The 24,089-nt window shown below is 37.4% G+C and overlaps 1 protein-coding gene across 3 annotated transcripts in view; it reads right to left on the bottom strand.

Moving 5' to 3' along the window:
* SYNDIG1 (synapse differentiation inducing 1) overlaps positions 1-23,190 on the bottom strand; it is a 300,390-nt gene extending 277,200 nt beyond the window's left edge. For 2 of the 3 annotated variants that reach the window (XM_043989432.1, XM_043989430.1), the window contains exon 1: positions 22,446-23,190. The gene's annotated coding sequence lies outside the window, so the exon portion shown is untranslated. Of the gene's footprint in view, positions 1-22,155; positions 22,314-22,445 lie in introns of those variants that run through there. The other variant, XM_043989431.1, reaches the window with a different exon arrangement.
* Between the last annotated feature and the right edge of the window lie 899 nt (positions 23,191-24,089).

A 24,089-nucleotide genomic window follows, 5' to 3' on the forward strand; every position in this document is an offset into this window, starting at 1 on the left:
TGGAGGCTTAGGGGTAAGTTCCTCTGGTCCAGCATGCCTGTGGTCTGTGTTGGTGCTATCAATGGGTTGGACTCTACTTGCAGTCCAGCATGGTCCCCTCTAATCTGTCTTTGGCTGGAAAATAATCTCAGCCCATCTTTTTGTTGATTTTGCTGCTCTAGGGATTGTTTTATTGCTGTTTGGAGGGTAATCGTGTCAGGAGCTCAGTGCATTTAATGTCTTTCCTTCTGCATCTTGGTTCTGCCCTCAGAAATCTTAAACATTTATTAAAGCATAATACATATCAGTAAAGGGAAAGCACATGGCTCTGAAAGTTCAGAAGCCCTACATACTTATGATAGAGGGGAGAGAGAGTTGTCAAGGTGCCTGCTTCCTTCTGAGTACCAGACCAGGAGAAATACAGCAACAATTTCTTAAATTCAACTTGATTACAGTGAGAAGGGTCAGATAAAAAGACAGCAGGGGACCCATTTCATCCACCAGGTTCAAGAACCTATTATATTGCCCACATCCAGTTGTGGGCTATAATGCCAGGGTCAAAAGGAACAATAGCACGTGTGGTCACAGGGGAGCAGGGTTACTTATTTGTTTCTAGGATAGAGAAGAGAACCTATTTTAACTCACAGGTGAGACAGGACCCTAGTCTCAATCCCAAAACAGAAGGGAGCACTACCAATTGTGACTTCAGGAAAGCAGGGGACCTGGTCATAGTGCCAGGGCCAGGAGGAGTGATACCACCACTGGTGGCTACAGAGGAATAAGGTTCCTTCATAGACCACATAAGACCACAACACAGGCCAGGAATGAAGTGAACATACCTCTCCTGAGATCATACCACTTTGGAAGCACCAAAAACTTAAAGCTGGCTCAGAAAAAAGCATCACAAAAAAGGTTGAAGTTTAGGAAAATCCCTACTCTATCCCCAGAACAGAACACAACTTTGACATAAAGTTTAAAGTTAAGGAATAGGCTGGAAAATTAACAAACAACAAAAAAAGAACATAACCATAGAAAGTTACCATAGTGACAAGGAAGAGCAAGACATAAAGTCAGAATAATACAATGAAGTCAAAATAGCTACATGCAAAACCTCAAAAAAAAAAAAATGAATTGGCCAAGGTCCAAAAAGTATTCCTGGAAAGCTGAAAAAGATTTTTAAAAAATAAATGAGAGGTAAAGGAAAAATTGAAAAAAAAGAAATAAGTGAATCAAGAAAATTTTGAAAAGACAGTCAACAGCTTGGTAAAGAAGGAACAAAAATTTCTGAAGGAAATAACAGTTTAAAACACAGAATTGACCAGTTGGAAAGAGGCATCAAGAACCAATGAAGAGAAGAATTTCTTTAAAAGAATTAGCAAAATGGGAAAAGAGGTAACAACAACAACAACAACATCAACAACTACAACAAAAACACTGAAGAAAATAATTCCTTAAAAATTAGAATTGGGTAAGTTAAAGCTAATGACTTCATGAAACATTGAGAAAAAATAACATAAAATCAATAGAATGAAAAAAAATAGAAGAAAATTTCAAATACCTCATTGGAAAAATAACTGAGCTGGAAAATAAACTGAGGAGTGATGATTGAATAATTGTTGAATTAATATTCAATTGTCATTAGAAATAAATATTCAATTATTGAAGAATTGAAGTAACTGAAAGCCATGTTTTAAAAGAGTATAATAATCACTTTTCAATAAATTATGAAGAAAAGTGTCCTCATATCCTAGAACCACAGAGAAAAATAGAAAATGAAACAATCCACTGACCACATACTGAAAGAGATCTCAAAAAAACAACCAACCAACAAACAAACAAACAAAACCTCTCAGGAATAGTATAGTCAAATTCTAGAACTGCCAGTTTAAAGAGAAAATATTGCAATCAGGCAAGAGGAAACAATTCAAATATTATGGAACCACAGTCAGTTTCAAATAAGATTTAGCAGCTTCCACATGAAAATAGCAGAGGGTTTAGAATGTGATATTCCAGAAGGCAAAGGAGCTAAGATTACAACCAAGAATAACCTACTCAGGAAAACTGCATATAATACTTCATGAGGGAATAGATATTCAATGAAATAGAGGACTTTCAAGCATTCCTGATGAAAAACTAGAAAATTGGATTTTTAAATATAAGACTCAAGAAAAAGCTTTAAAAGGAAAATATGAAAGAAAAATCATGAGGGAATGAATATGGTTAAAATTATTACCTTCATATAAGACTAGATAATAATTGTAACTCCTAAGAACTTTATTGTTAATGGGGCAGTTAGAAAGAGTATAATTAAACAGAGGGTACATGTGAGATTACTATGATAGGAAGGTTTAAAAAAGAAATTGAGGGGGGGCAGCTAGGTGGCGCAGAGGATAGAGCACCGGCCCTGGATTCAGGAGTACCTGAGTTCAAATCCGGCCTCAGACACTTAACACTTACTAGCTGTGTGACCCTGGGCAAGTCACTTAACCCCAATTGCCTCACTAAAAAAAAAAAAAAAAAAAAGAAATTGAGGGAGGCAGTTAGGTGGCACAGTGGATAAAGCACTAGCCCTCTATTCAGGAGGACCTGAGTTCAAATCTGGCCTCAGACACTTGACACTTACTAGCTGTGTGACCCTGGGCAAGTCATTTAACCCCAATTGCCTCACCAAAAAAAAAAAACAAAGAAGAAATAATATATATACTTTGTTAGGTATAGATGCATTTATCCTACAGAGAAGTAAGATGGGAAGGCATAAGACAAAAGGAGTGGGTTGATACTAGGAAGGGTGGATTAAGGGAGGTAGTAGTCAAAAACAAAATATACCTTTGAGAAGGTATAGGATAAAAAGAGAGAAAAGGATAGTTAGGGGAAATAAAATGGAAGGAAATGCCCTGTTAACAATCATAATTCTGAATGTGAATCAGATGAACTCACCCATAAAACAGAAGTTGAAAGCAGAATGGATTAAAAATTAGAATTCAACAATATGTTATTTACAAGAAACAAACTAGAAACAGAGAGACACAGTGAAAATAAAAGACTGGAGCAGAACCTATAATGCTTCAGCTGAGGTTAAAAACAAGTACGGATAGCAATCGTGACCTCAGACAGAGTAAAAATGTTTCTGTTCAGTCATGTCTGACTCTTCTGGAACCCACAAAACATAGCATGTCAATACTGTCTATGGGTTTTGTTTTGTTTTTTTTTTGACAAAGATACTTGAGTAGATTATCATTTTCTTCTCCAGTGGGTTAAGGGAAAGAGATTTTAAATGACTTGCCCAGGATCATGAAGCTAGCAAGTGTTTGAAACCAAATTTGAATTCAGGTCTTCCTGATTCCAGGTACTGTGCTCTATCTGCTGAGCTACCTAGCTGCCTCCTAACAAATCTACTTAAAAGCAATAGGGAGGGAAACTATATTTTGCTAAAGAGTACCATAGACAATTAAGTAAATTCTAAACATATATGCACAAAATGGCACAGTATTGAAATTCTTAAAGGAAAAATTAAATGAATTACAGGAGGAAATAAAACTATACTAGTGGCAACACTCAACTCTCTCTTTGAAGAACTAGATAAATGTAACCAAAAGAAAACAAGAAAGAAATTTTAAAAGATAAAGAAAATTTTCAAAAGCTAGGTATGATAGACCTCACAACCAAATGCAAAAAGTAGAAATATTTAATGAATCATTTTCAGAGCATGATATGGTAAAAATTATGTAATCGATAAAAGAACAGGAAGTTATTGGGAAACTAAAAATCAAATAATCTTATCATAAAGAATGAGTAGGTCAGTGGCAGCTAGGTGGCACAGTGGATAAAGCCCCGGCCCTGGATTCAGGAGGACCTGAGTTCAAATCTGGCTTCAGACACTTGACAGTTACTAGCTGTGTGACCCAGGGCAATTCACTTAACCCTCATTGCCTTGCAAAAAAAAAAAAAAAAAAAAAAAAGGATGAGTAGGTCAAAGAACAAACCTAGAACAAATAATAATTTCATTAAAGAGAATGAAAATAATGAAATATATCAAAATTTATGAGATGCAGCAAAAGAAATACATGGGGGAAATTTTGTATCTCTAAATGCTTACATAAATAAATTAAAGAACAAAATAATTAATTGAACATTCAATTAAAACAGAAAAAGAAAAAAATTAAAATATTTAATTAAAACCAAATTGGAAATTCTGAAAAATCAAAGAAGAAATTATAAAAACCATTGAAATAAATAACCCTAGGAGCTAGTTTTATGAAAAAATACACACAATAAAATAGATAAAGCATTGATTAATGTAATTTAAAAAAGAAGAAAGAAGAAAACCAAATTACCAGTATCAAAAATGAAAAGGATGAATTCACCACTAATGAAGATGACATTAAAGCAATGAATATTCAAACATGTTTTAGATATCATTGGGGAAATGTCACCCAATTTAATTAAATAAACATTTATTAATTACCCATCATGTATAAGAAACTATTCTAGATGCTACAGATAGAAAGGAAATAACACAAAGATGAATCATAGCATTATCTCTACTTTTTATATGCTTATTATCTAATGAGCATGATATGTCATGAATACATATGCACATAATTAAGTGGATGGTAGTAGGGAGAAATAAGAAATCCAGGGGAAGTGATCTAAACAAATTTGAAGAATAATAGTTTTGAAGAAGAAAGCATTTTGGTTTGGGAATCAGAGGTCCTGGACTCTGCTTCACGTTCTGACATTTACTGTTACTTTAGGCAAGTTACTTACACTATCTGGACTTCTCTTTACTCATTTGCAAACTAGAAGTATTCTAGAACTCCTTCCTTTCTGGTATAAATCTGTAGTCATATAGATCACTTTTGGTTAAAGAAATCAAATATGATTCCATGAAAGTGGTGAAATAGGCCTGCCCATTGCATGTTATTCCTTATGGAAATGAGTTGCACACATATTGCCAGAGTTGGAACATGGTCTGTCCAAATTAATGGAAGATGCCAAACATGATTTTAAAATGTAGTATCTAGTTTTAGCTGGATTGTAGTGTTCATGAAGGAAAGGTAGTGTGAAAGAAAGTTAAAATATAGGTTGAGACTAAATTATGGAAGGTGCTAAATGGTAGGATGTGTTATTTGCCTTTTACTCTGTATGCAATAATATGTTCTGTTTTTGTTTTCGGTTTTTTTAGTAGAGGAGTGATATCCATAAAACCAGTGCATTATGGAAAGTATATTGGCAGCTGCATAAGGATTAACTGGAGAAGAAAAGACTTCTAGGGAGGGAATCAATTTAGAGACTACCAATTAATTCAAAAGATAAGTGATGATGACTTTAATTGGGGTAGTGGGAGAAAGTCACAGAACCATGCCAACTGGGTCCACTAGAAATTTATGCTGAATAGTACATAATTTCAAATGGGCTTTCAAATGTGCCCTCACTAGAGGAAGGTGATGTTTTTATATCCCCCCCCCCAATTTATTCTCTATCCCACTCACCACAGCAACTTTCACAAATGTTTACCCATCCTCAAGTCTCCCGTGGCATTCTTCTTTCCCCTTACCTGTCCCTACCTCTCAGCTGAAGATCTTGACTGATAAGTCACTGAAAAAGTCTGAGAAAGCTCCCTGTTGTTACTCTGTCCTCATCTCATATCACTTAACTATATTCCTCCATTATCTTCTCCTTCAACTTTGTCTCTCATGAATAGATGCACTTTTTCCTTATCAAGAAAGAAAAAACAACTGCTTTACATGTGCCCTTGATCCCATCTCCACTCCTCTTCATAAATCGCCTCCTCTATCATCCCTATTCCCTTCAATATTCAATATCTATCTAGATATTGGCTTCTCTGATGTCTACAAATATGCTCCCCAATCCTTAAAAAAATCACTTGCCTTATGCTCTTTCCCAACTATTATCTAGTATCTCTCCTACTATTCTTGTATAAACTATTTGATTAAGCTAATTTCCCTCCGCTTTTCCTTTGATTCAATTTTAAACCCTCTGCAATCTGGCTATCTCATCATTTGATTGAAACTATTTTCTCCAAAGTCACCAATGCTCACTTGATTGACAAATCAAAGTAGCTTTCCCCCCTCAATACTCATTTTTCTTGACTTCTTTGATGCTTTTGATACTGTTGAACACCTTTTTCACCTGGATAACCCCTTCCCTGTAAGTGTTCATAAAACTGTTCTCTCCTGACTGTCCTCCTACCAGTCTGATACTTCCTTTTCTCAATATCCTTTGCTGGTTCTGCAGCCAAGTCATATTCCCTAACTGTGGATTAGGTGGGATTATTAAGGGATAGGAGAATTAGGCCTCTTGTTGAGACCTAAATGAACCTATGAATCTTAGAGATAAAGTAAGAAGGGAAATTAATCTTGGTAAGGGAGACAGACAGTACAACATGCAAAGACATGGAGATGGAGTGTTGTTTGTGAGGAATAGAAAACTGGCCAGTATAGTTGAATTCTTGAAGGGTAGTTATGTTTAATGATGGCAAATATAGAATGCCAAATAAAACAGTTTATATGTGTTCCTATAATTAATAGGTGCCCACTGAATGTCATTGATTAGATGAGTGACATGGTGATATGCACTTAAAGAAAAGCCTTTTGACCACTATTCAGAGGCAAATTTGGAATTGGGGGAGGTTGGAGTTGGCCTAGCCAAAATAATCATATTGTGGTTTTACTCTGATGAAACTCTTGAACATAGCTAGTTCCTCAGATGAAAGAGTCCAGTGAAAATGTGAGAATCAACCCCTGCTGCTTGGTAGGACCTGCCAGAACTCACAGTCTGTCTTCATAACCTTAGATAACTCAAGTTACTTATAACATCACAATAAGATATCTGTATAAGGTAAATAGCAATGCTGGCTAATTTGAGACTCACATTCATTAGCATTTCCTAACCTCTAGCAAAGGTACCAACAATCAGTGAAATGTCCAGAAACAAGAACAAGATGGAGAACTAGAGATAGGATTCTGGCTAATTGACAGCCAGTTATTCAGTTTAATTAATCAGCCTAAATTAATACATGGAAAGTCTCATTTCCTTTTTTCTACTTGTGTTGGAAAGTTATAAAACTGGATTTTATAAGACCTCCTGTCATTTGGAGGGTTTCTGGCTTTTTGATGGACTACCTGAAAAAAATAAAGTCAACCTTGTCCTGGTATGGCAGCAGCCCAGGGATTACTTTAAATACATTTTGTGATTTAAAGTTCAAAACTAAATCACAGTCATTCTTTAAAAGCACTAGGGCATTGCCCTTACTCACAAAGCCTACATATGAATCTATACGTTTTCCAACACCAATTAATTCCAAACACATCTGTGAAACACCTTCATTTATATTACAGTATATATAGTAGATGCTTGATAAATGCAAGGAAATGAGGATAGAAATTTTTTAAATTAAAGAAACCTTATCCATTTGAAGCTTAAGTTTTAGGGGAGGCATACAACTCTCCTTATGCAGATCATTCATTAGGGTGACTTCTGGTAAAGTCCTACTCCAGGCCTCATACACCAGAGTTTATCTTGACTCCCCTTGGAAATCCTGGCAAAGTGTACGTGTGATCAGCCCAGTTTTCCCAAAGTCCAAAGTTTTAAGTATGACTTCAATAATTAAGATATATCTCTGGCCTCTACAATCAACTATTTAAGTTCAAACTCATCAGCAAGAGTCTAGAAACTCAAAAACACCATTTTTTGAGGCATCAAGAAAAAACAACAGTGGAGAATTTAGTCACACTGATGAAATGCAGTACTACATTATAAACCTGAGGGCAGTTAGGTGGGGCAATGAATAGAGTTCTGAGCGTGGAGTCAGAAATGCTCATCTTCCTGAGTTAAAATCTGTTCTGAGACACCACTAGCTGTGTGACCCTGGGTGATTCACTTAACTCTGTTTGCCTCAGTTTCCTCACCTGTAAAATGAACTGGAGAAGGAAATGGCAAACCATTCTAGTATCTTTTCCAAGAAAAATCCAAATGGGGTGAGACACAACTGAAATGACAAAACAATGACAATTAGAGCATACAGTATGTGTACCAAGAACACAACTACTGAAGCATGGAACCCAAACATTTTTTTGAATGACCAAAGAGGATGAGGTACTCATGTCTTCCAGAAAAGTACTTCACAATCAAGGTTTAGCAACAGAAAAGAAACCTGCACCATCTTGCACTTGAAAAAAAAAATTTAAATTCAATTTTGCTCCATGGTTCTAGAATAGAATATAATACCCAAAAATATATCTAAGGCTCCAATTCACAGGCTAATACACCTACACCCAGAACATTGAGATTTGTGGTAATTGTACCAATGAAATCTTATGCAAGAACGCCCAACACAGACTCTAAAAAGATCATCTAAGGACTAAGGTATCATTTATGAAATTCAACTTTCTTTGCTTTTACTTTCATGAGTGAGTTAGATCAGTATACATATGAAATTAATATATCTCACTGAATTAGAAGTCTGATGGTTTGGAAAACAGTATTCAAGACCAAACTAATTGGGGGAAAAAGGACAATGGAGAAAATTTCTTCCACTCATCTTTTATCAACACCTTGCCATAGCATCATGGTGATCCTGGATATTTGAAGGGTATACTAAATTCTGTAAGGCTCTTTGTGACTGTAAATAATCTGAATGTGGGTTTATGGTGACCTGGATGTCTGCCATCTGAGAAATATCCTAGCTAAGTTCATACGGAATTGTTACCAGGCTAGTCATAAGGCAATAATATTTTCAGCCATAATAAATGTTAAAGGCTGCCAGACAACTCATAATTGGCTTTCAATATACAAAGGAGATGGGGAAAATCTCACATGGATGGAATCAAGCATTAAAGTCAGCAGGAAATTTATATGGCGCAAGAACACGTCTCAAAGGTGGACAGTGAACCTAGAGAAAATTCAGTATTTGGCTCTTCTTTTTTGTGTGGAAGAGGTTGATTTTAATGGTGTCTGTGTTTATGTATAGAAATTTAGGATATATTTACTACTATCTTAGAATCCCAAGGACAGGGTTTCCCTAGGTAGCATGGCCTAATCTGGGTAAATCCTACTAAATGCCAATAGGTCTGGGACCACAAGATTAATACACTGCATAAAGTGCATAAATGCCTGCTTCAGGCATTTAGTAGTTATATGACCCTGAGTAAGTCACTTACTCCTTCTTTGTCTTGGTTTCTTCATCAGTAAAATGGGGGAAATAATAGCATATCACATTTTATAAGATTATTGTGAGGATCAAATTAAATAACATGTAATATGATTAATAAATCTTAAAATGCTATATAAATATCATCATTGCCGCCGTTGTCACTGGAACTTCTACTTTCTCAAATTAAATTGTCAGAAAAACAAATCAGGATCTTTGTAGATGCTGTACCATGAATGGAATGAATTTGTAGCAGTTGCCTGTGCAATTGAATCACAGCTCTATTTTACCTGCTCAGCTTTGTGATCTTTATCAAGATGTTATCTACTTTCTTCTGTCTGGGAGATTTCTACTATAATTTTGTCTGCTGACTTTGCAGCCAGGGTCTCTGACAATAGAAGGTGCTATATATAAATATTTATTTAGGACTTGTTATATGCAACAACTGGAATGAGTATATGGGTGGAAGGAAGAGCTCACTAGTAGTTTGGGCCAAGAGAAATTTATGTGAAGTTAATAATTACTGAAAATTTTTTGCAAGGATGGATTCAAAGAAGTTAAATCATCTATTTTAGAGGATGATTTTAGTAATAATTACCAAATATGAACATTGGTTCCCCTTCTCCAATAATGCAAGGTAGTATTATAAGAAATCCAATAGATTAACCAGATTTCTGTCTACATCTCTGCTCCACTTACTAGTTACGTAACTGGACAAATCATATTCTCTAAGCCTCAGTATATTCATCTGTAAAAGAGGAATAACACATTGTACTACCTACCAGAGCTGTTGGGAAGAATTTTTTTAATCACAAAGGTAAGTCATTATAATAAATAGTAGTAATAAGGAGACTAGGGGGAATATTGATAAGCTCTAACCTATGCAATTTAAATTTAGACATAAGGAAATATTGGAAATCTATACTAGATTTTGTTATTAATATACTTGAAGAACATGTTCCCTGGAGATCTTGTATAAAAATCCTGCTTCTGACACTTACTAATTGTGTAACTATGGTCAAGTGACTTCACCTTTCTGAGTTTAATTCAGTTTTATCACCTTTAAAATGGGGATAAAATCCTTAGCTTAGAAGCTTCTAGTGAATATCAAAAGAGATAATTTCTGCAAAATACTTTGCAAATCTGGAAGTGCTATGTACCTACTTGGAGTAGGGATAGTTGCTATAATCATCTTCTTCATCTGACTGAAGTACTTTGGATACCAATCTTACTGAAATCAAGAAAGTGGGGTAGATACCCTCACAAGCCCTATCTAATCATAAAATACTCTGATAGATTTTTTATGAAACTCTTTCTCCTAGTTTGGCTCTTAGTTTCTTCAATGCCATTCTAAGATGCTATCCTATTAGGGATCTTTAAAATGTTCTTCTTCTCCAAGATATAATGTATTAACATCCTCAGAATAGTCTCATAAAACACAAAATAGAACAAGATAAGTTTTGGGTTATGTTTTTTCCAATGGTAGAATATTTTATGGCCTCATTTTTCAAAGCTGGCACTAAAATGGTTTCATCTCTTTCTCAAATGTTTGTATCATTTGACTGGAGTTGGGGCAATGTAATAAACCGTGCTTCAAGAGCTGTTGAAGGAGCTGAACTGAGAGTGAAGGGGCATCCATTTTGAATGGTTATACATTGTGAGGCCAGATTCAACAAACACTACAGTATTTATTAAATCATGAAATGCAAGAATGATGAGACAAACAAAAAAAGCACTTGCCACATGGTTCACATTAACCCAGCAAGTTTTTTTTTTACTCACCTGTAGAGGCAACCACTTAAAATACATAGCATACTCACTATCCTACAGCTGTTTCATCTTCAACAGCAAAGAACTTTAAAGTGACAGTGATTGGCATTGCATTGGACTGAAAGACTGAGATCTTAAAAGACAATGTTTGTATATTGTATACTGAAAGAAACCCAAAGGATTCAGCACTCATGCCTCTGAGGCGATGCAGCTGAGTTCCTTGATTCTATGTTTATATATAAATGTAACAAGTAGAACTATTTGTGTTACTATATTTTTATTTGATTTATGCATTGGTGAGGTCATGTTTGTTTTAACTCACCACAACAATTTCCAAAAATCTACTAACGAGGAGAAGGGTCTGTGAGCTATTCAATTGAAGAGAGGTATCAAGATGATGGTGATGATGAAATCACAGATTGGCAAAGTATTACCATTATTATTTTCCATATCTGTATGCTCTTTGTTACCTGGTATCCTCTGCTATCTTGGCACAGTGCCTGGCACATAGGAGGCATTCAATAAAGGTTTGTTTCTTTGTCTTGTCTCTCTTTTTTTTTTTTTGCTTCTAACATTTTATTTTGACTGACAATTTTCATATTGTGACACAAGTGCTTTCATTTTTTCATAAAAGAAATAACATATATAAACTTATCTAAGCTTTTTTGGACTATTCGGTACCATTACTGGTTCACTTATGATTTATTTAAAGGTATTTTAGCCTAACTTTTAAGATGTGATACAAATCTAATTTTGGTTGTAATGCTAAGATTAGAAGACATCTTTCACATGATACACACTCACGTCTTTATATAAAACTACTTGAAGTTATTTTCTGAAATGAATGCTTGCAAAAGTCAACCATATTCAAGTTTAATTTCCAGAGATATGCATACAGCTACATGAAACACTAAGTTTATATAAACAGCCATACTTTCTCTCCTGGGCCTCCTGCCAATTCAGTTTTAAAATACAGGTGCATGGATAGATTCATGTTTATATTTTAGTTTTTTTGTTGTTTTAATAAACTTAATGACCATATGTTCAGTGGCTTAATGTTGCTTATTTTGCTCCCCTCTCTCATTGATAGTGATGATAATATGGTGTTTCCAAACTAAGCTTCCCTATTTAAAAGTGACACTTCAGAATCTAGAGAGAGATCTAGTGTCCCATGTAGTTTATAAATAACAAGTCGCTTAAGAGAGGTAACTACAACTCTTTCAAGCCACTAAGCTTCCATGTAGTGCAACCTTACCAGGGACAGACTAAGAAAATGAGGAAAATATTGAGTGTTTAGCTCTTGTAACAAAGTCTTTCTGTACACATCTCTCATGAGGCTTTTTGAATCAACTGCTCAGAGAAATGTGATTTCCCTATATATCACAATCATAATTTTATCTGCTTTTGAATTCATGCAACAAGTTGGGAAACATCTCCTCCATTCCAAGTTACTGCTCACATACTGGTATTTTCCTATCAAATGGAAAAATAAAAAAAAATTAAGACACTTTGATCTATGTGACACAGAAAAGTCAGGAGCTCTTCAGATATTTGTTGAATTCATTTATTTATATATTCTCCATTCCTCAAATGAAGATAAAAGCATCTACCTCATAATAACACTATAAAAGCTAAAGTAATGAGCTCAATCTTTCACTATGGAACAGAATAAATTTTTTATCCTGTGAAGCTCCTTTAATTCTCAGGACACTAAATACATTAAAAGAGGTATTGTGCCAAAATCATACAGAGTTTTCTGAAAGAAGGTAATGCACCTGTAGAGATCACAAACAATTCTTCCCTTCTAGACACTGTACTTCTGAAGTCCTTTAAGCTCTCTGGTGTTCTTATCAAATATGATTCTGAAAGAATTCATCCATTTTCTGTTACCAAAAAGAGCCAATCCATACAGACAATGGACTTCAAACCCAAAACTATTTCAGAGGTTAGTGATCAAAAACATCTCTAAAGAAAATAAATGTTTATCCTCATTTAAAATAAATTGTCTAAATGCACATGGGCTATAAGTTTGTTTATCACAATCCTACCTTTTATTTGTGGTTTTATGCTTGCATTTTTAAATCTGTGATTTTTTTTAGAATTATAATATACAGGGGGCAGTTAGGTGGCACAGTAGATAAAGTACCGGCCCTGGATTCAGGAGGACATAAGTTCAAATCTGGAAGCAGACACTTAACAATTACTAGCTCTGTGATCCTGGGCAAGTCACTTAACCCTCAGTGCCCTGCAAAAAAATAAATAAATAAATAAAAATAATACACAATGAAATTGAAGGGGGCCTGCCTGGGTGGCACAGTGGATAGAAAGCCATATTTGAAGTCAGGAAGATGAGTCTTCCTGAATTTATATCTGGCTTTAGACACATTAACTATGTGACCCTGGGTATATAACTAAACCTTATTTACCTGAGTTTCTCATCTGTAAAATGAGCCAGAGAAGGTAACAGCAAACCACTCCAGTATTTTTGCCAAGAAAACCCCAAAAGGAGTCATAAAGAATCAAACACAACTGAAAGGAATGAACAATAACAACAATTTATGAGAAGAGTAGCTCCTCCTCAATAATATCTTAAATATTTATTTAAAGGATGGTGTCACAACTCTAATGATACTAGGTCTTTAGTCTTTTCTTTAAGTCTTTAGTCCAAATATAGTATTGTGTATTCCATTGGCTAAATTTGTTTATTAATACTCTTTAAATCAGAATAGAGAACCCAACAAACATTTGAACACAAATATATACAGTTAAATAAAATGACATAAAAGAAGGTTTTGGATCAATAGCACATATCACTTTCTGCTTTTGAACTTTAGCACCAATAAACAGGAAATTATCACCTATAATGGTTAAGACATTGTACATTGTGGTATCAGGTAAAATGAGTAAAACAAATTCCCTCTCATCGAGGAACTTTTAGTTCAGTAGCAGCACAAACAACTGTAATAGGGCAGAGTTTATATGATATTAAAAAGTTTCAAAGAAAGTGCTTTTGGCTTAGTCATAATGGAATATCATGCAGAAGAAGGATTGAAGTTGTATGCTTGGTATGAAGGGATATGAAGAATGGGTAGAATTCATAGAGAAGCATATTTTGGTTTACTATAAAGAAACATTTCTTAACAGTTAAATCTAACCAAAATGTAATGGTATGATTTGGTAGTTGGTAAAACTAGAAGTTGGTAAAAAATTAAGGGATAAACATGTGTTGATATGAACCTAGGTGGTACAATGTGTAGAGTACCAGACTTAGAATCAGGAAGACCTGAGTATAAAACCTGTCTCACATAATTATGAGTGATAAGAAACTGAGAAATCCACTTAACTTCTTAATTTTCTCATTTGTAAAATGGGGGAAATGCCTCATCTACCTCATGAGGTTGTTTTGAGGATCAAAGAGATAACACATATGAAGCTCCTTGTAAACCTTAAAATACTATATAAATCTTATTTATTCTTTGTATGTTAGAGAGACAATTTGGTTTAGTTTTGGTTTGAAAGTCTGAGGTACTTTCCAACTCTTAGATTCTGCAATTCTGATGCTAGAGGGATAAAAGAAGGAGAATAAGATCCAGTGGTGGGAGGTATAGCTTTCTATAAAAGAGAAAGCATTTTATATGGGCTGTCAAGGCTGAATAGGATTTCCAAAGATGGAGATAAAGGGAAGTACATTTCTGACAGAGAGAAAAGCATGAGCAACCAAAAAAATAGAGATACGTGAGGAAAGAACACAGAGAATGTGAAAGAAACAGCAAAAAATCTAGTTTGGCCAAAATATGGAACTAGAAAGATGAATCCAAACTGTAGGACCTTGAAATCCATATTGAGAAGTTTGAAGTTACATTGACAGATGATGCATAGACTGAAGATTTTTTAAAAGAGAAGTGAAAACATCAGAGTTGTGCAGTAGAAAGATTTTTCTGGCAGTGAATGGAAGTTTGAGCACACTGGAAGTTTACAGGGCAGTTAAAGTATTATTGCAAAAGTTCGGGATAGAGGTGAAAAGGGTCTGAATTAGGATGGTGGGATGAGAATAGGAAGTATATAAAGATGTTTCTTTTTTATTTTTAATAGTATTTTTTCCAATTGCATGTAAAGATAGTTTTCAATATTCACTTTTACAAGAATTTGCATTCCAAATTTTTCTTCCTCCATCTCTCCTCTCCTACCTCCCCAAGAAGACAAGTAATCTGATATAGTTTATACTTGTGCAATCATTTTAAATATCTTTCCACAGTAGTTGTATTGTGAAAGAAGAAATAGACCAAAAGGAGAAGACCACAAAAAACAAAAGAAAACAAAACAAAGTTAAAATAGTATGTTTTGACTTGCATTCAGACTCTACAGTTATTTCTCTGGATGTGGAGAGCATTTTCCATCATGAATCTTTTAGAATTGTCTTGGATCATTGTATTACTGAGAAGAGCTAAGTCTATTGTAGTTGATCATCCCTCAGTGTTGTTGTTACTATGTTCAATGTTCTGTTTTTTCTCACTTCATTCCACATCAGTTCATGTAAGTCTTTCCAGGTTTTTTTCTGAAATCTGCCTGTTTATAATTTTTTATAGGCTGTATTCCATTACATTCATATATCAGAATTGTTTAGTCATTCCCCAATTGATGGGCATTCCTTCAATTTACAATTCTTTGCCACCACAAAAAGAGTTTTTATAAACAGTTTTGTACATGTAGGTCCTTTTCCCTCAAAAACATTTTAAAAATTGAATATATAGACCTTAGCAATAGGTTAAATGTTGGGATATATGAGAAGGGATAATTGATGGCTTCTGCAAGTTTTAAAAATCTTAGTTGCTAGAAAAATCTTAGTGTCCTTAAGAGAAACAAGCAAGTCAGAGGATGAAATAAAGTTTGGGAAGTGCTGTTCAAGAATTTTGTGAATGTGTATTAGGCTTCTGGGTGATACAGTGGGTAAAGTACTGAATTCAGTGTCAGGATGACCAGAGTTCAAATCCTGTCTCATATACTTTCTAGCTATATAACTTTAAGCAAGTTGCTTAACTTCTGTCATCCTCAGTTTTGTCAACTATAAAACTAGGATAGTAACAGTGAAGACCTTCCAAGGCTCTCATGAAGATCAAATGAAGTAAGATATAGTATATATAAAAGATTTTGCAAGCATTAAAATTATATAAAACTTTATTTTATTATTATTATCATCATCATTATTTGTAAAGAACTGAACTAAATATTGTGGCAATACAAATGTGGTAAGTAGAGTAATGTAGGTAGAGTATTAAACCTGGAATCTAGAAGACAGGTTCAAACCCACTGAAAATTAAACCATTTATTATTACTACTATTATTTTGATTATGATAATTCTCAGTCTCATTCTCATTTTTCTCATCATACAATCTATGGAGTTCAGCACAATCCTAGGAAAAGTCATTGTCCTGCAATTGTTCCTTTACGTTTAATGTTTGACTCTGAGAACCAGGGTGCCACCCCCACTGCTGAGAAAGACATTGAGATGACCTTTTCTAAAGGTCAGCCTGGCTTCAGTAAATTACCTCTATTCATAGAACCACCTGTAAGTCATGTCAATCAATGGACCAGCCAATTAGCTTGGAGCTGTGTGTGGGGACTGCCCTGCTTCCTGTTCCGTAGGTGGCTCCCGGGAGAACCAGCTGGGACTTGCTCTCTTTGGTTCAAGAAGCAGCTCATGGTGGAAGAAGGAGGAGGAACGTAGCCAGGTTTCCTAACTTTCAGAACTTCACGTGTTGTCTCTTGGATACCTAAGTGAAGGCGGCTTTCTCTCTCTCTCTCTCTCTCTCTTTGCTAATCCCTAATTTACTTCAATAAATGCTCAAAAGCCTAAAGTGTTGCTGAATTTATAAGTAAACTGTAGCTACTTCTTCCCGCCTACAGGGCGGGGGAAGGTAAGGACATACACATTAGATTTTAAACATCACATGACCAACTACTAGGAAAGTAGAAAAAATGTTCTTTGCATTAGAATAAAATATTGGTTTATAATCTTTTCTGTAAACTCACTGAAGGCATATTTGTGATGACTAGTATAGCAGGTAAGATAAAGGGCATACTATCTAGTTCTCAATGTTCCTACATGGCTTTGATTATCTATTTTTTATATACTCTGAGATATAAAGAAAAAAACATAAAAAGTTGTTTCCCCCTGTAGGGACATTAAGTAGGATAGGGAGATGAAATGTATAAACAAACTAGTTTATTTTAGGCTTCCACCAGTCACGGATAACCATGGATCAGCACCTTGAAGAGTCACAGGCCACAGTGTGGCTGTGCAGTCCTATAACGGAGTCACAGCTCCTGCTGAAGACATCGGAAAACTGCGCTCTCTGTTGCCCGTTGGTTCCTGCATCTCATTCGTTTTTCTTCCTCCCAAGCTTGAAGGCCCATCTCAGCTGTGCGCAAGCTGCTCCTGAGTACTGAACTCCATGGGGCGCGGTCCTTGGCCATCTCCTCCCAGCTGCTGATGTCTATTCCCAGAGCCCTTAAGTCTCGCTTGAATACATCTCTGTAGTGAAGCTGGGGGTGTCTAGCAGGTCTTTGGCCTGAGGCTAACTTGCCATAGAGTAGGTCTTTAGGAAAGCTCCTGTTTTGCATGCGGTGCACATGACCAAGCTAGCACAGCAGTTTTTGTTTCAGTAACATGCAGATGCTCGGAAGTTGTGCACGTTGGAGCACTTCTGTGTTGGTGATCCTATCTGACCAAGATATGCCAGGGATGTCCTGAAGGCAGCACATGTGGAAGCTGTTAAGCTTCTTCTCTTGGCCAGTATACGTAGTCCATGTTTTGCTGACATACAGTAAGGTACTCAGGACGCATGCTCTATAGACAGCAAATTTGGTTCTACTATCAAATAAACAATGTTGAGAGGTTTGAAGAGATATCCAAAAAGCAAAGAACAAAATGGTATGTTATTTAATAAAAGAAACAAGCCACATGAATGGTAAGCATCAGAGGAGGCTTACATTGAAAGTATGAAATTTGATGAAGAAAAAAATTAATTTGGCTTTATGAGAAATTGATTTTGATAAACTAGTAGTGCATCCACATGTATCATTGGAGGGAATTTAAAATACATGATTAGAGCTTGGGAGAGAGGTCAAGCTTGGAGGGAAAAATGTGGAAGTGATATTTATTAAAGAGAGAGTTGAAAACAAAGAATTAGATGGTCTCACCAAAGAAGATCATATGAGGATATAAAGGAAGGAGGATCAAGAAGCAGACCTAAATGATTTGTATATTTGAAGGAAAAGGGGACATTGAAGATCTAGCAAAGAAGAGTAGTGTTCATAGAGGCAAGAAGAAAATAAAGATAGTGTGGTGCCATGGAAGTTAAAGTAGGAGAAAATATGCATAAGGAAAGGGTGGCCAATGCATTTTTTTTTTTTTTTTTGGCCAGGCAATGAGGGTTAAGTGACTTGTGTAGGGCCAGGCAGCTAGTGTCAAGTGTCTGAGGCCAGATTTGAACTCAGTTCCTCCTAAATCCAGGGCCAATGCTTTAACCACTACACCACCTAGCTGTGTGTCCCCCCCCCCCCAATGTATCAAATGATGCAAAGAAATCACCACAATCAATAGTAACTAATGAAGAATATCCATAAAGTTTCTCCCCTACCCCATATTATTGAAATGCTAAAGTAATCTGTTATTTAGAAAAAAATGCATTTGATCCAAGAAAGTTCTAATAGTAGGTGAGGAAGGAGTTTTGGTTTGGGTTCTAGGTACAAGATTGGGGGTTTGGGGGGGTATATGGTCCATTGGAAAAGACAGTGGATTTGAAGTCAGGAAATTTTGAGTTTGATTTAAGTTCTACTATGCACCTTGGAAAGGACACTTCATTTTACCTATCTGGGCTGAAGTTTCTTCATATATCAAATGAAAAAGAAATAAAACATTATTGCACAGGTGCCCTCCAGGTACAAATTCCATAATTATAGGATTTCCTTCTCATTGTCTGTACCCTTTAATTCAAAGGTGTCTGATTATGGTTATATATTGAGCATCATCTGTAGTGGTCAATTGTATGGCAATTCATTTTTAGAGATTACCTTTAAGTATTGCCTTTCTCCATTAGAATACTATCTCCTTAATGGCAAAACCATATCATTTGTGTTTGTATGCCTAACATAGTACCTGAAACTTATTAGTTATATTCCCTCCTTCTTATTTTTCTTCCTTTTTTACCTCTGTCCCCTCCTCTCTTCTCTCCTTTCCTCATTCCTTTGCTCTCTTTTTTTCTTTTTTCTTCCTTTTTTCCCTCATAAGTATGTATGTATGTATTTATGTATGCATGTATGTATGACCTATTTATCTCCAGGAGTTCACTACTTAAAAGTTGGAACAATCTTATAGTGTGGAACCCATAGAATGAGGAATCACACTAGAGTAGGACTTTATGAAAATGTTTATTGGAAAGGATCCAAAAAGCAGGAGTGTGTGTCGGGCTTTGAAATAGAAAAATCATAGAAGAAAATCAAAGATTGTAAAATCTGAACCTAGTGTAAAATTATAGATGATTTAAATATAAATGGTTTCTTTAAATAGTGCATTTAAAATATGATTAATTATAGCCCCCAAAAAGTGATTAACAACTTTTAAGAATACATCTAATTTAAGTGACATCTGTATTTATGAGGAAGGAGACAACACTTTCACACTAACTTCTGAGAAATTTTAATATATTAATAATTATTTTCAAGACAATAGAAACCATATTCAAAAATAAATACGGGCAATCAAGTAACAACTCAAAAGGCACACTGATTTTTTTTATCATGAACATGAAGCATATCCAAATCATACCTACAGTTCTTAAAAACAAGTTTGAAATCTCAGATTCACAAAAACTAAAATTTCCTCATCAGAAAGACAACCAATAGGGAGACAGGCAAACTATTACAACTCCCAAGAAAGGATTAGGTAGGGGATATTCCTCATTAGTTTTAAGCCCAGCAAAACACTTTTTAATTGATGTTAATACTCAATGTTGGAGAAATTAGTCTCTGATGATTTCTGAATTGGATTTTAATCTATTTGAAGAGCAAAACAGATTCTTGTTCATTTTCTCTACTTTATTCCTTTTCCTATCACTTTCCTATCACTGCTTATTTGTGCATTCTTTTGGATCCAAGTAGCTATCTGCCTCTACCCCTGTCCCCCATCTTTCTTTTCCTTTCTGTCTTTCTCTTTGCCTCTATCTCTGTCTTTGTCTCTCTCCTCTCCCCTCCCAGAATTAAGTCATTATTACCCCATTTTTCTGTACTTCAAGGAAACATAAGCTTTTTTCTTTACCAAAATAGGAATTGTTACATCATTTTCTTCTCCTTGAATTAAACCAACTGTACTTTACAACAACCTTTTTAAAGGATCACATCACCTCTTTTCTTTCCCCTAACACTGTACTCATCACCTGATGAATTTCCAGGTAGTGATAAAGGGAGAAAAGCACAACCAACAGACAAAACCAAACCAAACCAAACAAAAAACCACCTACATCTTAAAAAGAATATGTAGAAGGGGAACCTATATGGGACAGACCATTCCACCCACACTAAATCTTGAAATTTTCTCTCTTTGAAGCATTCAGATATAGCTCTCCAGACACCCTATTTTCAGTCCTGCTACAGGAATTTAGCTATAGCTCCTTTCTTCTCCAATGCCTTTTTCTAGTTAATATGCATTGACATATTGCCACCTCTGCAGTTTATTTATGCACCTGCCCTTAGAAGCAAGCACCATCAGACAATGACCCTTTGATAGAAATTATGTCTGAGGCACTGTGCCCTGTACAGGGAATCTTATCTTGGAAGGATTTTTTAATTGATCTGTTTTGTTAAACTCACATATCTGCAGGTTTGCTAAGACCGCAGCAATCAGCAGTTCAGAGGTTGTGCCCAAAACATAAGCAGAAGAGATGGATGGCTGCGTACTCTTTGACTTGACTACCAGGTTTCAAAGCTAAGCTTAGGGACATGGGTAAATTGAATTTCCCTTCATCGCGAGCTCTCCTCCAACACACACACACACACACACACACACACACACACACACACACACACACACACACACATGTCCTTGCCCTGCTTTATTGAAAGTCATCAACTATCTAAGGGCTACGACAATAGGGGGGAAAAGACATTGTGTAAGTTAAAGAAACTCATCCCCATCACAGTTCAGAAAAGAAAGGAAGAGCATTTCAACCAGAATTAGGGTGTTTAAACTGGCTCAGGATGAGGGATGTTCAAAGAAATAACCTGGCCAGAGTTTGTCTTGCATGGACCAGCAGAATCGCTAAGTCTTTCCTCACCCTCCCTACAAGTTTCTCTAGATTTAAAAGACCCAATTAAAGGGCAACCTGTACAAAATCAAGCCAGAGACACAGAGCAAGAGATAGATTAGGAACTTTTTTTAAAAAAATCACAGCACTTTGTAAAGGTATAGGCACAGGTAAACCCAGGAGCCCAGAGGCTGGTGCAGTGTAGTCAGTGAATGTTCATTCAAAGAGCCGTCACTGATTTGCAGTTCCCAGGAGCCCCTAAGATCAGGACAGCTCCTAACGAGCTTGGCTCCTGGCGCTGCACAAAGGGCAAGGTGCCAGTCGGCTCTGCTCGTGGATGGGAAATAGGACTTATCTGGCCACTGGCGACTTTCTGGCCCCAGGTGCCATTTAGGAATCCTCAGTTCTGTTACCGTTCCCCATACTCACTTCTCCTCTGTCCCACTCGTGGTTGCTTTTTTTTTTTTCCCGTCCTAGTTCAATCCCACCATACCTCACAGTCTGGCTCAGCACATCTAGCTCCATTCTACTATCCACTGTCCCATTTGGTTTTGTATTCTGTGGCAATCCCAAATTATGCCCCACCCCCAATCCATGACCCATTCAAATACCTTCAATCCCCTCTGCCCCTAGCTAGTCAGTTTCAGACCCACCACGCGTAACAGTGCAGGCAGGACTCCACCTCTATTTCTCTCCTAAGGTCTGGATCTGACCAGAATACCCAAGGGGAACAAAATCACCCAGTTCCCAGAGCTCTCCCAGGATGCTTGGTGGGGTGCCAGGCTGCAGCGCTGAGACTTCACCACCACCCCCGGACCCTGGCTCTGTTTATACCGCACTGGCAGTACCCTTTCTGGGGATCTGGCAACATATGTAGGGGGTTGCCCATCACAAAGCCTCCCCACTTCTTAATCACGACAATCTGGACTTACCCAGCCTCCACAACCACAGTTCTTTCCCCTCAGACCTGGCGCGCACAATCCTGCGCTCAGTTCAGCGTTACCCCCTCCGACCCAGTAAAGCTAGTCCAGTCACTGGGCACGCTTTTTATCCCGCCAGTCGGCGGCTCTCAGGTAGGGAGGAGGGCAGGCAATCTATGGGTCTGTGTATCCCCCGCCCTCTCGGAGAACACCTTCCCCCCACCCATATCTTCCCTTCCACCCGCCCATCTTTGCATTCACCGACCCGTGCGGCAAAGGCAGGGGTGGGAGGGGGGACTTACCGGAAACAAGGTGACCCAGTAGCTGCACCCCAGGGCAACCAGCGGAACAGTAGGGAGAGAGCAGAACCTTCCTCCAGTTAGCCAGGGTACGCAGGTCAATGAGACGCCCCGCTCTTCTTGTCTCCCACGCTAGCTCTAAGCTGGCTCCCTGAGAGGGCTGCGGCCGCTCTTCTCTGGTTTCTTTACCCGCACCCGGAGCCCTGCGCCGCCCGGAGCGCCACAGGGAGCCCCGGGCGCGGGGCAGCAGCTTGGTAGATTCTAGGGAGCCCTGAGGGGCGAAGGAAGAGGCGGGGAAGAAGCTAGCACGGGGCTTCTCTAGAGGTGGAGCGAAGAGAACCCTCCCAAGCTCACAGGGAAAGGAGGGTGGGTTCGGAATCAAGAAGCTTGGAGCCCAGTGAGGGGCAAGCGCGAGGGATGGCCGCTGTGCGCGCCTCCAGACTCAGAGAGCATCGCAAAGTGCGTGCCTGAGAGGACAGCTGCCCCGCTCCCCAGTAGGTGGAGGAGAAGGAGGGAGAAAGAAGCAAAAGCAGTCCCAACCCCTGCACGACCACGGCAGCCAACTTTGCCTCTGCAGCGGCCGAGGAGCTGGACGATCAGTCCCAACTGCTACCACTGCTGCTGCCTCCCCACCCTGTGGCGCTCCTGACATCCAGCCGCCAGCCCGGGGCTGGAGCTCTAAGACAGAACGGGTGGCTAGAAATATGAGGGCGGCAGAAGCAGGAGGAAAAACAGATCTCAGACTAGGTTGACAGGAATTTACCGCCCTGCACTGGGAAAAGGCGGCTCCCCCTGGTCCTAAAGACATCCGGTCCTCATGCACTTGGTACTGAGGTCCCCACCATGGCCCCATCCATTCCCCCAATACCGGCTTTTGACGGTTTGCCAAATTATCCCAGAGTTGAACTTGAACCCCACACGTAAGACCCATCCTAAAACAAAAGATGGAGAAGGGCTATCTATATTCTCCCTACCTGCTGTTCATAAACTGTGCTTATTAATAATGGTGGGTTCATAGAATCTGAAGTCATGTAGTTCAACCCTTCTATCCATGAAATATTCCTTTCTTTAACATAATTGACAACCTAAGCATAGAGTGATACTTCTCTTCGTTTACTAATGAGTTTCCACTTAGTTTAGGATTTTTTGTTTGTTTTGGGTTTTTTTTTCCACTTTGGTCTAAGTAAAAGTTTATAAAGTCTAGGTAACTGGCACTGGTATAGCCTGTTGTCCCTTTGACGCCTGCTGAACCTCTGAGGCCAAGGGAAAGGACTGTGAAATTCAGAGCTAAATGAAAGAAGTCCGGCAGGAATATGGAAATCTGCTTTCAAAATCATGGTTAGTGGGCTCAGCCTATCTTTTGCTTCAGTATTTAACTAGCTACCTTCCCTTTCTGTTACTGGAGCATAAAATAACTTTCCAAGAGGAAGCTGAGAGTAGAAGCAGACACTTTATTTTCTACCTAGAACTGCCTCATCCAACCCAAACTGAATTATTTGGTTTTTCGTCTTACTTCTTGTGTTAGAATTTTAATTCCTTGAGGAAAGGACCCTGTTTTGTTCCTCATTTTATGTCCCTCAGCACATAGCCAGATGCTTTGATCATCATAATAACAGCAATATTAACTCATGTCTAGCACTTTAAGAT

The sequence above is a fragment of the Dromiciops gliroides genome, chromosome 2 (assembly GCF_019393635.1).
Source record: "Dromiciops gliroides isolate mDroGli1 chromosome 2, mDroGli1.pri, whole genome shotgun sequence".
NCBI classification, from domain to species: Eukaryota; Metazoa; Chordata; class Mammalia; order Microbiotheria; family Microbiotheriidae; genus Dromiciops; species Dromiciops gliroides.